At 35.1% G+C, this 14202-nt stretch overlaps 1 long non-coding RNA gene across 7 annotated transcripts in view; it reads left to right on the top strand.

Annotated features, from left to right (window-relative positions):
* LOC143654347 (uncharacterized) overlaps positions 1 to 13789 on the top strand; it is a 33627-nt gene extending 19838 nt beyond the window's left edge. For 5 of the 7 annotated variants that reach the window (XR_013161775.1, XR_013161771.1, XR_013161773.1 and 2 more), the window contains 2 exons: positions 13053 to 13131; positions 13567 to 13789. This is a non-coding gene — a long non-coding RNA (uncharacterized LOC143654347). Of the gene's footprint in view, positions 1 to 764; positions 963 to 13052; positions 13132 to 13566 lie in introns of those variants that run through there. The other 2 variants (XR_013161776.1, XR_013161777.1) reach the window with 2 other exon arrangements.
* The last annotated feature ends 413 nt before the right edge of the window (positions 13790 to 14202 follow it).

Below are 14202 nucleotides of genomic sequence, written 5' to 3' on the forward strand. Positions count from 1 at the left end.
AGGAGTTGGGGTTGTCATCTCTGGCGTACTAATGATATCTAGTTTCTGGACCTGCCAGGTTCCCAAACGAGCAGTTGTCCTGGAAGTTTTTGCCTGCAGCCTCTGGACGCTGACATCCTATCCGTTCGCTTCCTCCGCTGCTAAAAGAAGTGCTAGCATTGCACCTGGTGCAAACTAGTATCCATTAAGCATTCTCTTTCCCCTAAACTTCAGAATTTCTGATATATTCATCTGTTATGGACTGAATTGTGCCCCCCACCCCCACCGCCCAATATATGTTCAAGTCTGAACTCTCATCTCATGAATGTGGTCCTATTTGTAAATAGTTTATCTTTGAAGTAGTAAAGAGGAAGTGTTAAAAAGTGACTTGTTGGTGGACCACAATAACATAAAATAAAATAGTAATATAATATACAATATACTATATGCACACATGTTATATAAAATATATGTGAAAACTAGAGATATTAATACAAATAGAATAAGTAGAATACACACACAAATAGATCCTTTCTCAACTTGCTGAGCACAAAACAACACTCTACGATGAAATTACTCACCTGATTGTGTAATCTTTGCACTACAAGTAGAAGAAAAGAGGTCATATGAGAGTCGGAATTAGGTTGAATGTAGTAATAATTGAGCAATAGTTTTTCTTTGCTGTCTATCCCTTTATAATTACTCTTCAGTTCCTTTCATCTTTTTCCCACCCAGTGGTGAAACTGAGTCACTGCAGCAGCTGACACCATTTGTTTTTCCTTCAGGACTTGATATTTCTTAGTTCTAGAAAAAGGTCAGAAACAAATCAGTAAAGTAAAGGGAAATGGAGACGTTGAAATGAATGTGATTCCAAACAGCTAAAACAGTTTTGAGAATGTGAATAGAAGGGTCAATTACCACCTTCTAAGGTACTGTAATGCTTGCTCTTATGTCTGTTTATTGTCTGTTTCTCTTTTCATAATGTTAGTTCTCCAAGAGCAGGGATATATGACTGTTTAGTTCATCAGTATATCCAAAGTACAGAGCCTGGCTCCTTGTTGAGATTCAGTAAATATTTGCTGAATGAATAAATGGATGCAATTCTATAGACTTTGCTGTTTTTGAAGAAAATGGTAAGGTATAGACTAAGACATGGTAATTGATAGCATATTCTCATTCCCTGCCTGTCCTCTTTCTAAATATCTATCTATATCTATATCTATGTATATATATCTATCTAAAATAATATAGTACAACAAGGTTGGATTTATCCCAGAAATGCAGGATTGGGTTTAACATCAAAAATCAATCATTGTAGTTCATTATATTAAGAGAATAAAGAAATAAAATAATATGATCATATCATTAAATGCAGAAAGAGCATTTGACAAAATTCAGTATCAATTTTTGGTTAAAAAAAAAACTCACAGCAACTTTGGAATAAAAGGAAATTCCTCAATCTGAAAAAGCACATTTACAAGAAACCTTCAGTTAATATCATCCTTAAAAGTAGAATATTGAATGCTTCCCCCCTAAGACAGGGAACAAAGCAAAAATGTCCACATATGTACAATAAGACAAGAAAAAGAATTAAATGCTGTAAAGTTCAGAAAGGAAAAAATAAACTGTCACTATTTGCAAATGACATGTTTGTTTACATAGATAATCCTAAGGAGTCTTTAAAGTAAGTATTAAAGATAGACGAATTTGCAAAAATTTGCAGTGTACAAGGTTAATATTGCAAAAGTTAATTGAATTTTATTGTAATGCAATTAGGAAATGAAATAAAGAATCCATTTCATTTAAACTAGCATTAACACATAAACTGTTTCCACATATGTTTAATAAAAGACACTCTACACTTCACAATGCAATACTCATTGATAGAAATTAAAGATCTATATATAGAGAGATATACCAGGTTCATAAAGTAGAAGACTCTATATTGTTAAGACAACAGTTCTTCCCAAGTCCTTCATAGATTCAGTGCAATTCCAATCATAATTCCACCAGGCTTTTTTCCCTAGAAATAAAGGATCTGATTCCAAAATTTCGGTGAAAATGCAGTCTTGAAAAAGAGGAACAAAGTTAGAGGACTATCAACCTAATTTTAAAACTTAGTATAAAATGACAATAATCAAGACAGTGTGGTACTGGCATAAGGATGGATAAACAAATCATTGGAACACATGGAGTCCAGAAATGGACCTATATGTATGCAGTCCTTTTTTTTTTTTTTCATCAGGGATGCCTAGAAATCCAGTGGGAAGGTCATTTCAACAAATAGTGCCTGAATAACTGAATATACATATGGAAAAATATGAACCTCAGCTTATACCTCACACCATACATAAAAACTAACATGAGATGATAGATCACATACCTAAATCAAAAACTAAAACTATAAGCTTTTTTGAAGAAAATATGGGAGAATTTTAAACACTTGGGACTGGCCAAATTTTTTTTAGAAAACAATTATCATAAAAAATCGATAAATTAGACTTAATCAAAATTAAAAGCTGCGAATGAAGGAAAACTTCAAACTGGAGAAAATATTCATAAAACATCTATCAAGCAAAGGATTGGTATCCAAAAATGTATAAAGAACTCTGCAACTCTATAATAAAAAGACAACCTAATGAAAAGTGGGGAAAAGTTTTGAACAGACCTGTATTTGTCAGTCTTCTCTAGAGAAACACACTCAAGAGGAGATGTCGGTAAGTATAAGATTTATAAAAGCATCTCACACAACTGTGGGGACACAAGAGTCCAAAATCCATAGAGCAGGCTGTGAGGCTGGCAACTCTGATGAAGAGTCTAGATGGACTCCACAGAAGAGGCTGGCTGGATGAAGAAGCAGTGAAAGTTCTCTCTTTGCCCTTAAAAGTCTTCAATTGATTGGATCAAATCCAACTGATTGGATTCTCTTGTTTATGGAAGACACACCCTTAATTGAGCATAGATGTAATCAGTCACAGATACAATCAACTGACTGATGATTTAATAAATCAGAAGGCTGGTTTATCAACCAGCCACGAAATATATTTGGCATTACCTGTTAGGCCAGTGCTTGCCTGACCAGACAACTGGGCACCATCACCTGGCCAAGTTGTCATCTGAACCCAACCATCACAAGATCCTTCACAAAGGAATCTATATAAATACCCAATAGATCCTTCACAAAGGAATCTATATAAAGAGGCTCAGCATCATTAGATCATCAGGAAAATACAAATTCAAACCACAATGAGAGACAGTTGCACAACTAATAAAACTAAGAGGGTTGACAACACTGTATTGATGAAGATATGAAGCAACCAGAAATCTAATACATTGTTGTGGTTGGCTAACATAGGAAAGAATCTGGCAGCTGCTTATAAAGTGAACATATGTCTATCGAATGACCCAGCATTCCATTTAGAGGTTATTTCCCCCAAAGATATGAAAGCATATATCTACAAAATGCTTTGTACAAGGATGTTCACAGCAGCTTTATTCATAACAGCCCCAAATTGGAAATATTCCATTTGTCCATCAACAGAATGAATAAACAAACCATAGTATATTCATGAGTAGAATACATATTATTCAGCCATAAAAAGAAATATGAATGAATCTCAAAAACATTATGCTGTGTGAAATGTCTTACAAGAGTACATGCTGTATAATTCTATTTATATGGGTTCTAGAGCAGGCTATGTTGTAAGATCAATACAGAGGTTGCTACCCACTGCCCTAGGGTATTCTATTTACCTGGAAATGGAATTGCTGGATCATAGGGAAATATGTTCACTTATATTGGATAATATCAAGTGACTATCCAAAGTTATTTTTATCAATTTATATTCCCACTCATGATTATATGAGTTTCTACTCGTTCACATCTTTACCAACACTACATATTCTCAGGAATTTTTATTTTTAAATCCAATGTTATAAAAATGGTGTCTATTGTGATCTTATTTTATATGTGCTTGATTCTAATGAAGTTGATCATTTTTTATACATTTATTAGACAGTCATAATTCCTTTGTGGTAAAATGTCTGTTCTTGTCCTTTGCCCATTTTTCTATTAGATGGTTTGTCTTTTTTCTTATTGAGTTGTATACTCAACTTGTCAGTTAGATCCTTTGATGAGCAAAAGTGTTTAATTTTAATATAGCCAAATCCATATATTTTGTATATGGTTTGTGCTTTTTGTATCTTATTTAAGAAAACCTTCCCTCCTGTAAGACAATGAAGATATTCTCCTTTATTTTCTTCTAAAAATCTCAACATTTTGCTTTCGCATTTAGGTTTTGAATCCACAGTGACTTTATCTTTATGGTTTGAGATAGAAATCCATCTTTTTTTGTCCGTTTGGATAAGTAATTGTCCAAGTTGCATTGAATTTGTAGATTTTGAGGAGAGAGAATTAACATCTTTAACTATTTATTCAGGTCTTCTTTACAACATTTCTATGATGTTTCATAATTTCTGGCAAATTTATTCCTAGATATCTAATACTTTTGGTTATTTTGTGACTGACAAAAGTATCATTTAAAAATAAAATTGTATTTTCCATATGTTTATTTTTGGAGTAGTAAAAATGCAATTGATTTTTGTCTGATGATCTTCTAACCAGCAAACTTGCTTAATTTCAAAGTGATGAAAGCCAGATTTATCTTCCTATTTCTCTACCATACAAATTCTGCAAGATGCTGGGGTAACATTTATAGAATACTTAGAAAAAAAGTCTTGCAGACCTTAGAACACTCCATTTCGTCGAGTATTCAAATATACATGCCAAAGAAAGGATACTCTCAGATCTATCAACTCCCAGAATCTTGTTTTGCTGCTTGTTCAAGGTCATATTCCAGAATATTAGGAACTGAGTTGGAATTTTAAAAATACTGGATGGAGCTGCTGCTGCTAAGAAGTAACCACTTGTCAATACAGAAATGAGTATGCAAGAGCTGAAACTAAAAGGTTGCTACTGCTATCTGGTGTAACTGATTTTAAAAAAGTAGAACACAAATAGATAAGTGTACTGGAAAAAAAAAGGCAGCGGATCTCAGATCCTTAGATTAAAGTAACAAAGGATGGAAAAGGTGGAGTCCAAAGTGTAAGATCTCTTTTCTTTCATACAAAGAAGTAATGAGTCTTTTGTTTTTATCAGATACAATCATGATTTAAAAAATAATATTTGTGAAATGCTTTTCCATTTGATGAATTGAGTAAATAATATAGATGTTTACATTCCAAATTGTTTTAAAACATCAAAGAAGACAATATTGTAATCTCTTGATAAAATATCAAGAAGAGGGACAACAAAGAAATGTAACAATAATGAAGCAAAAATAGCAATATACAACAATTATAATGAGCATAGCTATATAAATTCCCCATGGACTCATATTGAGTTTAGAAAGCAAATTCAGTAGTAATATTTTACTAAGAATTTTTAAAGTCAAACACTATGAACACGATTAAAAATAGAATGATGGTTATTCCTCATAAGTAAAATCATAATGAAGAAAACTGTCTTATTTGGGAAAATGTTTCTAAACTTTTTTTTGCTTTGCAGGGCGGGATACAGAAAGACGTTTAATGTCTCCTACAAAAGAGTTTCTAAATCTCATTTATTTTTATTTACTTACCAAATGCTTATATAGTGCTTACCACGTGCCAGCTATTTTTCTAAGTGCTTTACAAAGAGAAACCCATTCTGTTAGTTAGGATCCTGGCTGGAAACAGATGGCACATTCAAATTGGATAAATTGAAGTGAATTGAATAAGGGGATATTTATGAAGATGTGAGTGGGATTTAGAGAAAAAGCAACACAGGTTGTGCAATGTCCTGGTTACGAGCAGCAAAGGGGCTTTACCACTCCTAGGCCTGGGCAAGGAGAGCAGTCAGTTGCAGACAACCCAAGGAAGCGGACGAATACCCCCCATCCAGACCTCGCTCTCCTCCTGCCTCCAGTTGTCCTGCAGTTCCTCCCACTGACCAAACCCCAACAGAAAACCAAAAGGCAAGGAGCTCACTGATGCCCACCTGTGTGGACCAGCCTCCCCAAGCACAGAGCAGGGTGGAGAAAGGTTGGAGGTGGTTCTGGAGGGGCAAAGAGAAGGTATTCAGCACAATCATAATAATCCTATTTAGCACATAGTATTATTGCATACATTTAGAGAAACTGAGGCACAGAGAGATTAAACCACTGGCCCAAGATCACACAGGTGGAAAGGGATGGATTCAGGATTCTATTCCAGGAAGTCTGAGACTGCTACACTATGCTCCTGCTCTTTCCATATTATAAGTTTATATATCTTATTACAGCCATCCTCTAGTTGCTTTTTTGTCATTTCCTCTAATATTGCCTGATATACTGAGATTTCAACAGGCAAAAAGAAGGCCATTGTCAGACTTGTTTCTGACTCCTTTCTACCACCTGTTTAAGGGCTGGGAGGCATTTTTATGTTATTGTAGACACTTAACTACTAAGCGTCCCATTATGATTCACAGGCCATTTTGAAAATTGAGCGATTTTTGTGATAGGCATACTTCCCAGGAGGTTCTTAGTCCAGTTTGGAAGATTATAGCTAGAGGAAACACAGGAGGTGAAAATTTGGTCTCATTTGTTAAGTGTTCCACTGTAAATGTGGGTTTCATTACATTTGTATACGTGAAGTCTTTTAATTTTCCAAGAGAATTATCAGAATCTGGCAGGTCTTAATGATCAAGATGCAAATCTTTTCTAGATGTTTTGTAAGTATTTTCAAATATTATCAATGACAAGCTGTGAGTTGAGTATAAAATAGGTATGTTCCAGAAAATAAATGGTAGGGTATATTTCTAGAAAGAAAAAACTTGTGCTTTCCTATTGATTTCTATCATCAGGTTGGGATTCTTTTGAATATATTACCTGAAAGAAGATTCATAATTGGGGATAAGTGAAAGACTACAATGATTAAACAATTCCAGTATTGTTATTGTGGAAGTTTTTCTATTGAGAGTGTTTTGTCTTGTTTTCAGAAATTTTACTGTTCTTCATTTTCCCTCCTGATGTATTGTACTTGTTTTCTGCAAGTCTGCCACACACCGCATGCCCTCTGTCTGCTCCACATCTCTCTTCCCTGGGAAATGCCTTTTCTTATCTTTGAGCCTTTCATTTGCTGGTCCCTCTGCCTTGAATGACCTTTTCCTATACCTAATAACTCCTGCTCTTCATTAGATGTCCAAATGCTGTCTTCTCTGAGAAGGCACACCCACCTCCCCTAGCAAAAGTTTCTAGGATTTTGTGTATTTATACCTCTTTTGCAAACTATTGTGCTAACATTATTTGTTTGGATATCGCTTTATAATATGGAAAGGTGACTTTTTGAAGGCCCAGGACCACTGGCTGCTGGGAGTTTCCAATAAAGTTGTCAAGTTAACAACTATTAGTGAACCAAATAAGAAGACTTTATGCTATGATTCTTAGCGCTCATACAGGCACCAGAAATGCCATCCAAGTCTTCTTTATACCTTTCTGTGTCTGCCACCTGCAGGAAGAGATTCAGCTGATAACCTAGTAGCATGAAAAATCATATCCATTCTGCTTTGCGTTTTATTAATATTAGGATCCATGAGTTCATATATGTCTGATATAACAATTTTCTTCACTAGATAGATTTAACATTTTCTGTATGAGCCAGAATTCCCAAACTATTAATAGCTTCCTTAGGATTTTGTTTCTTACAATGATGTCTTCAGTAAATTCGTCCTATTTTAGGTATACTAAAAATTACATTAACATTGAAAACATTAAAATGGTCTAGGTATTAGTTCCGATTGCATTTTCTGAATAAACACTAAAATCACAAGTAAGGATGAAATTTTGCTTTTAAAAATGCCCTTCAGTAACCTTGTTATAATAAGCACATTTTTTTGTGCTTTGTCTTTAATTTGGGGGTGAGGAACATTTCTTTTTTAAAGAATGAGTAAGCTTTTCCCTGGATCTCCTTTTGGGTGTCCGATACCCCAATGGGTATTATTTCAAACTGCCCCATTGTGAGTTTTCCAGTGTCAGATATACATGATCACCTCATTTCCCTTCACAAGTAGCACCTACACCACCCACCTTAAGTTCAGTTGAAGTTGAACCAATGGTTTTTTCATCCCGTCTGCCATGGGCTTCCTGAGCTACTCTCCATTGTTTGTGGGACAGAGTGAGAATAAGGCATGTAAGATCAGCCTCTGCCTTCACTATTACCCATTATATATATATATATATTATTACCCATATCTCAACAAGACCCCAAAGTCTCAGGAGCAGTATACCCTTATTCTACCTGGAGTTTAGCTTGATGAAGGTTGTTCACAGATAGCCATCTAGTTTTCTCTTTCTCCATGTCAAGATGCATCATCAACATTACTTATCAGGAAAGATACTGCATATGGAAGTGCATTATAAGTCATGAAGCACTTATTTAAGAAAACCTTCCCTACTGTGAGACACTAAAGATATTCTTTATTTTCTTCTAAAAATCTTAACATATTGCTTTCATATTTAAGTCTTAAGCCTGTACTGACTTTATTTGGCATGATTTGAGATAGAAATCCATCTTTTTTATCCATTTGGACACCTAATTGTCCAAATTGCATTGTATTTATAGAGTTCAGGGAATAAAGAATGACATCTTTAGTCATTTATTCATGTCTTCTTTAGTATATTTCTATGATGCTTCATAATTTTTGGCAAATTTATTCCTAGATATCTTATACTTTTGATTGCTTTGTGACTGACAAGCATCATTTAAAAATCAAAGTTATATTTCCCAAATGTTTATTTTTGGAGTAGAAAAAATGCAATTGATATTTGTCTAATGATCTAGTCAGCAACCTTGCTTACTTTCAAAGTGACAGAAACCAGATTCTCTCCATATTTCTCTACTGTAGAAATTCCCGCAAGATGCTGGGGTAACATCTACAGAATGCTTACGAAAAGACTTGGAGACCTTTGAACACTCCATTTTTGTCGAATGGTTTTTCATATATAAATGTCAAGAAAGGGTAGTCTCAGACCCACCGAGTCCCAGAATCTTGCTTTTTTGCAGCTTGCTCAAGGCCATTGTCCAGAATGTTAGGAACTAGGTTAGAATTGTAAAATACCGAATGGGGCTGCACCTGCTGAGATGAATCTGAAGTCACCACTTGTCAATACAGAAACAGGTATGTAAGAGCTGAAAGTTGACAACATTCTAAAATGGAAAGTAGGGTTGATTCCCCATTTTGCAAGTGGATTAGATACTGAAGTCAGATATCCCTAGATTATGTTGCACATTGTAGGCATTGAATTGGTTAAACAAAATAAAAAGAAGCCTGACTCTGCTCTTGCCTGTATAATTTATTCCTGTTTAGTTAACAGAAACATTGTGCTTCTAAATTTCCAGGTTAAGGTTAAGCTTCAATATTGTAATTACATTAGTAATTAGTAGTGTAAGTTGGCATAATTAATTGAGAATTAATTAGAAAACAACTGAGAATTATTTATTTGAGACTATTGAGTGAGGACATAAAACTGGATAGTATTTTTCCTGGTTTCCAGAACTGCATTCTTCTTTACTGAAGAGTTCATGGTTTACGAAATGTTATCTAAATCCTCCCTTAAGTTGACTAGTAAGTTGGAATGTTTTTCGAGTTATTAGTTTGGCTTTTCTGGTACTTTCTTTTCCCCTAATCTGCCATATGTTATATATTTATTTTTAACTTTAAAGTGATTTAACATCAATTCTGTTTAGGGACTTTTGGAAGCGTTTCATAATATCCCTTGAGGTAGTTGAAAATACCCTGGAGAGAAACTAGCTAGGACTGGGATTCGCTGATCTAGATGAATGTTAATAGATACCATGTCAGGATTAATGATATGTTTTTGAGTTTTCTATCATGAAATAGAGTACTACAAGTGAGTTGCAAGTAATCGTTAATCCCAATGTACTGAAAATAATATATTGTTCTTTCATACTTCTTTGAAGTTAATTCTTGTGATACAACCATGACTCATGCTCTTCTTTTGATTTATGGTTCTTATGTGGATGTTAATAATAAGGAATTGTAACTCATTTGGTAGCTTTTTAAATGAGAAGAGAAAGCCACTTCGTGGTTTACTCAAATGAACAGCCTCAAGATTTTAAGCAAGTAATTTACAACTAATAATTTATATCAAGATCAGTTTTGCTGTTACTGGAAAGAACAATGGCTTAAAAAACTTGTGAATGATAAGTGCTTGGAGCTTTCCTTTGCCATTAACACGCTGGCATTCCTGCCCTTATTAATAATACTTAGCTTTAATGTGGCAAATTCCATTTCAGATGTTTAATGAACTTTAGAAATACTTCTAAATCTTCACTGTATTCTAGGTCTATAGGTGCCCTACTTCAGAAGAAGAAAATTTGTTTCATTAGTTTAGGACCTAACATAAGTCAGCTAAGCCTTTTGGAGGGGAAATAAGGGTTGTATCACATTCCAGTGGATTCTTCCTTACCAGCTCCTACAGGAAAATACCTCTCCTTGAGCCTAGAAGTGGAGGAAGCAAATATGACCCTTTTCTTACTGCTTCGAGATGAGATGAATTATTCCACCATCTGTGAATCCTCAGAAGAATTCCAAGAATACATGAGTCTAGGTTAGGTCAGCATCTGAACTATGAGTTGGAAATTGTTGCTCAATGAGTCATATTCAAAGTGCTCAGCCTTTTTCATTTCTCCAACTCTTCCCCCCCATCAGTATTCTCTTTTTTCCTCTAAAACCACTTCTTTGAGCTGTAATTTCCTGCTAAGAAAAATGTGGGACATCATCTCTGCTTGGGTGATAGCTTCTTGAGGACTAGGGTTTTATCTTTTTCATCTTTGTCTACTCAAAATCTAGCCCAGTGCCTGGCACAGGTGAATCCTTATTTAAAAATGGTGATTGACTGATTGACAAATGAATGAAAGATTGCCCCATTAACCCTGTTAATACCATTCAGTATGCAAGATGCAGCAATACATAAAATCAGAGCTAGTTTCCCCTATTTCTTACCAATGGTTAAATATTCTATTCCTTGTCATCTCCAATAACCTGGCTCTTGCTATTACTTTGGAATCCACACTGATTTTCTCTTCCAACCTTTGGAACTTAGCAAGATGGAAGTGCTTGTAATTCAAGTCACAATCACAGTGATCATGTCCTGTGGTCTTTAGTTTAGGTTCAGCAAATAGACTAGCTAGTTTCCTTAAATAGTCGATAGGTCTAGCAATTTTTTTGCTTTCTAAAGACCTAGACAGACACTTACAAAATACTTTAGAAGGTCTGGTCTTATTTTTTCCTTTTTGGCTAGAGACTATTTTCTCATTTTTAGTAACATCATTTGAAGACTTCTGGGAAAGTGTGAAGACAACATTCTGAAATGGAAAGTAAGGTTGCTTCCACAATTTTGCAAATGGATTAGGTGCTGAAATCAGATGTGCCCAGATTAATTGTGCATTGTAGGCACTGAACTGGCTAAACAAAATAAAAGGAACCCTGTCTCTGTTCTTGCCTATATAATTTATTCCTGTTTAGTTAACAAAAACATTGCTGTTTCAAATTTCCAGGTTAAACTAGTGTAATTACATGAGTAATTAGTTTAAGTTAACATAATTAATTAAGAATTAACTAGCACATAATTGAGAATTATTTGAGAACTTTGAATATTATGGTGTTTTACATAAATAAACTAAAAATGTTGACCAGACCTGCATTATACACATTTTAAAAACCATTCACCTTGGGTATGCTAAAACTTATATCTTTTATTCCTTTAAGAAGAGACAAAAGAGAGATTATTTTCAAGCACTATTTTGTCATTCTAAATCTGTATTTGTTTCCTCGATTACTGGGCAATTATTAATGATTAGAATCATGGCTAAAAAATTCCCATTAAAAAGATATAGAAATAGCAAATATTGTCTTAATTATCTCAAGGAAATGAGCTTAAAGGTGGTTGTTTTTTATGAGGGCATAACTATGTGTCATAACTTCATGTATGGAACATAACTCACATATTTAAATTTAGGGTGAAAATAAGGATGCAGGCAATGAATCGCATTACTGAAAATACAGTCACCTAGTTGATCTGACTTATTCAGGCACTCTGTGTCCCCCAAATCAAAATGTAATTTACTTCAAGGTAGCTATGAAAATCAGAGTTTATTAACATGATTCCTACCTAAAGAGATAGCTTCACATGTAGTACATCAGGACACTCTGAGGGTCACGTTTAGTAACCTTAGCCTCAGCCTATGCCAAAGATTCATTCCCTTTTTTCTGCTCTGCTGAGAGGATAGTTTGAAAATGTGGAAGGGATGCTGGAGACACTGGATGTTAAAACTTATTTTTCTCTGGCTAGAGGGATAAGAGAAATGGGGATGTCCCTCCTTGGCTTATCCAAGAAAATATGTCAGTATCTCAAAGAATAATGTTGAAAACAGAAACCATGCAAGGAGGAGTAAAGAGAAAAACATCAGAGCATGATAGGTTGGTCATTCTTTCCAAAAGACTAGTCAGGTGGGCGAGGAGAACATGTGTGGGAAGTTCTAGAAGGCACCCCCTCCCTCTCATCCTTTAAATAGAAGCAAATAAGCATTTAAAGCCAGGCAAGTTGAAGTAAGCAGCAAGGGGATACTCAGACCTCCCAGACATTCCAGATCCACACAAAGGCCAGCCAAGAGTGCCACACCCCAGGAACCAGAGGCTTTAGATCCCATCTCCAGCATCTTCACCTGGATGGAGGATGAAGGGTGAGAATCAAGGATCATGGTTTAGGGTTGTTATAGTATTCTGATGTGGCCAGTAGCATGGGTTTGGGACCTCAGTTTGAATCCTAGCACCATCATATACTAGTTGGGTGATTTAGCCTCCATAAATTCGAGTTTCATTGTCTATAAAATGGAGATAATAATACTACTTAAAGCAGACAGTTGTTCTCAGAATAAAAATTAAACTGCTAATATTTACTGAGCATTCTATAAATTGTGCGGGGTTCCTCACATTTGTTATATATCTTAAGCCTATTATTTTCTTCTTTTTGTAGATGAAGAAACTAAGGTTTGGAAAGATTAAGTGCCTTGCTCAGAGTCATAAAGCTAGAAGGTGGCAAAGCTTGGATTAAAGTGAGAAAATAATGCATGTACTATACTACACAATGCAAGTATTACTAAACCCTCAAGAAATGATTATTGTAATTCCCATTGACCTATTTAAAAGTGTAATGACATCAAAGAATATGGCAGGGGTAGAGGAAAGTACAAGCCTGTCATGCACTCTTGGAGTTGGCCTATTGGCAACTTCCAATGGATAAGGTGACATGAGCATTTCGATGGTGCTGTAGGAAAGCAGCCCATTAGCCACTATTAGCACATATCCAGGGTCCCATCTTCCATTCTAATAAATAAATTAGAATTTAATTATTAGACCTGGGTTGAGGAAAATTGTGTTCATGATTGAGTACATCTCGATTATATAGACAGTCATACCTCAGACACTTGACCTCTTGAGAAGATCAACAATTAAAGGCATGTTGCTGTCTGATTTGTTTTCTCTCTCAGGGGTCGGCATCACTAGAGATGAGACAACCTGGGCTCCAGGGCCCCCAGATGGGTAAAGGACAAGGCAGGGGGCATCTGGTTCTCCTCGTAGCTAAGACTTCATTGGAACTGGTACAGACACAAAGGAAAGAAGAAAGCATGTTCATTTCTTCATTAGAATGAGATGTTGAGTAACTGATTCAGTAGAGACACCTGGTGAAATGAAGAGATAGCTTGTATTAATTGAAACTATTGTAAATAAATAAATTACAGAATTCACATTTCTTGGTATATTATTTTTGCCACCACTCATGCTTCAGTGGTCAACCTCAGAAATTAGGATAGAAAAAATAGTCTCATGAAGGTTATATTTTATTTTAAACAAAATTGCTGTAGCCATTCTCTGATTTATTCCTTGGGTGAGCCTTCCACTGATGACAAAGGAAATTCTGGACACCAAGAAGATATTTTTTTATAGTCTCTAAAGTGTATTTTAGATTGTGTAAGGATTTCAGATGTGTCGCTCATATTAAAGCTAACAAGAGTTGTACTGTTAAATTCCTCCCATGACACTTTGCATTATATCCTGAAAAATCTGAAGAAGGTGCCAAAGTATCATCAAAACATCAGCATCACTTTGATAAACTTGTCACCAGG

Source organism: Tamandua tetradactyla, chromosome 13 (assembly GCF_023851605.1).
Source record: "Tamandua tetradactyla isolate mTamTet1 chromosome 13, mTamTet1.pri, whole genome shotgun sequence".
NCBI classification, from domain to species: Eukaryota; Metazoa; Chordata; class Mammalia; order Pilosa; family Myrmecophagidae; genus Tamandua; species Tamandua tetradactyla.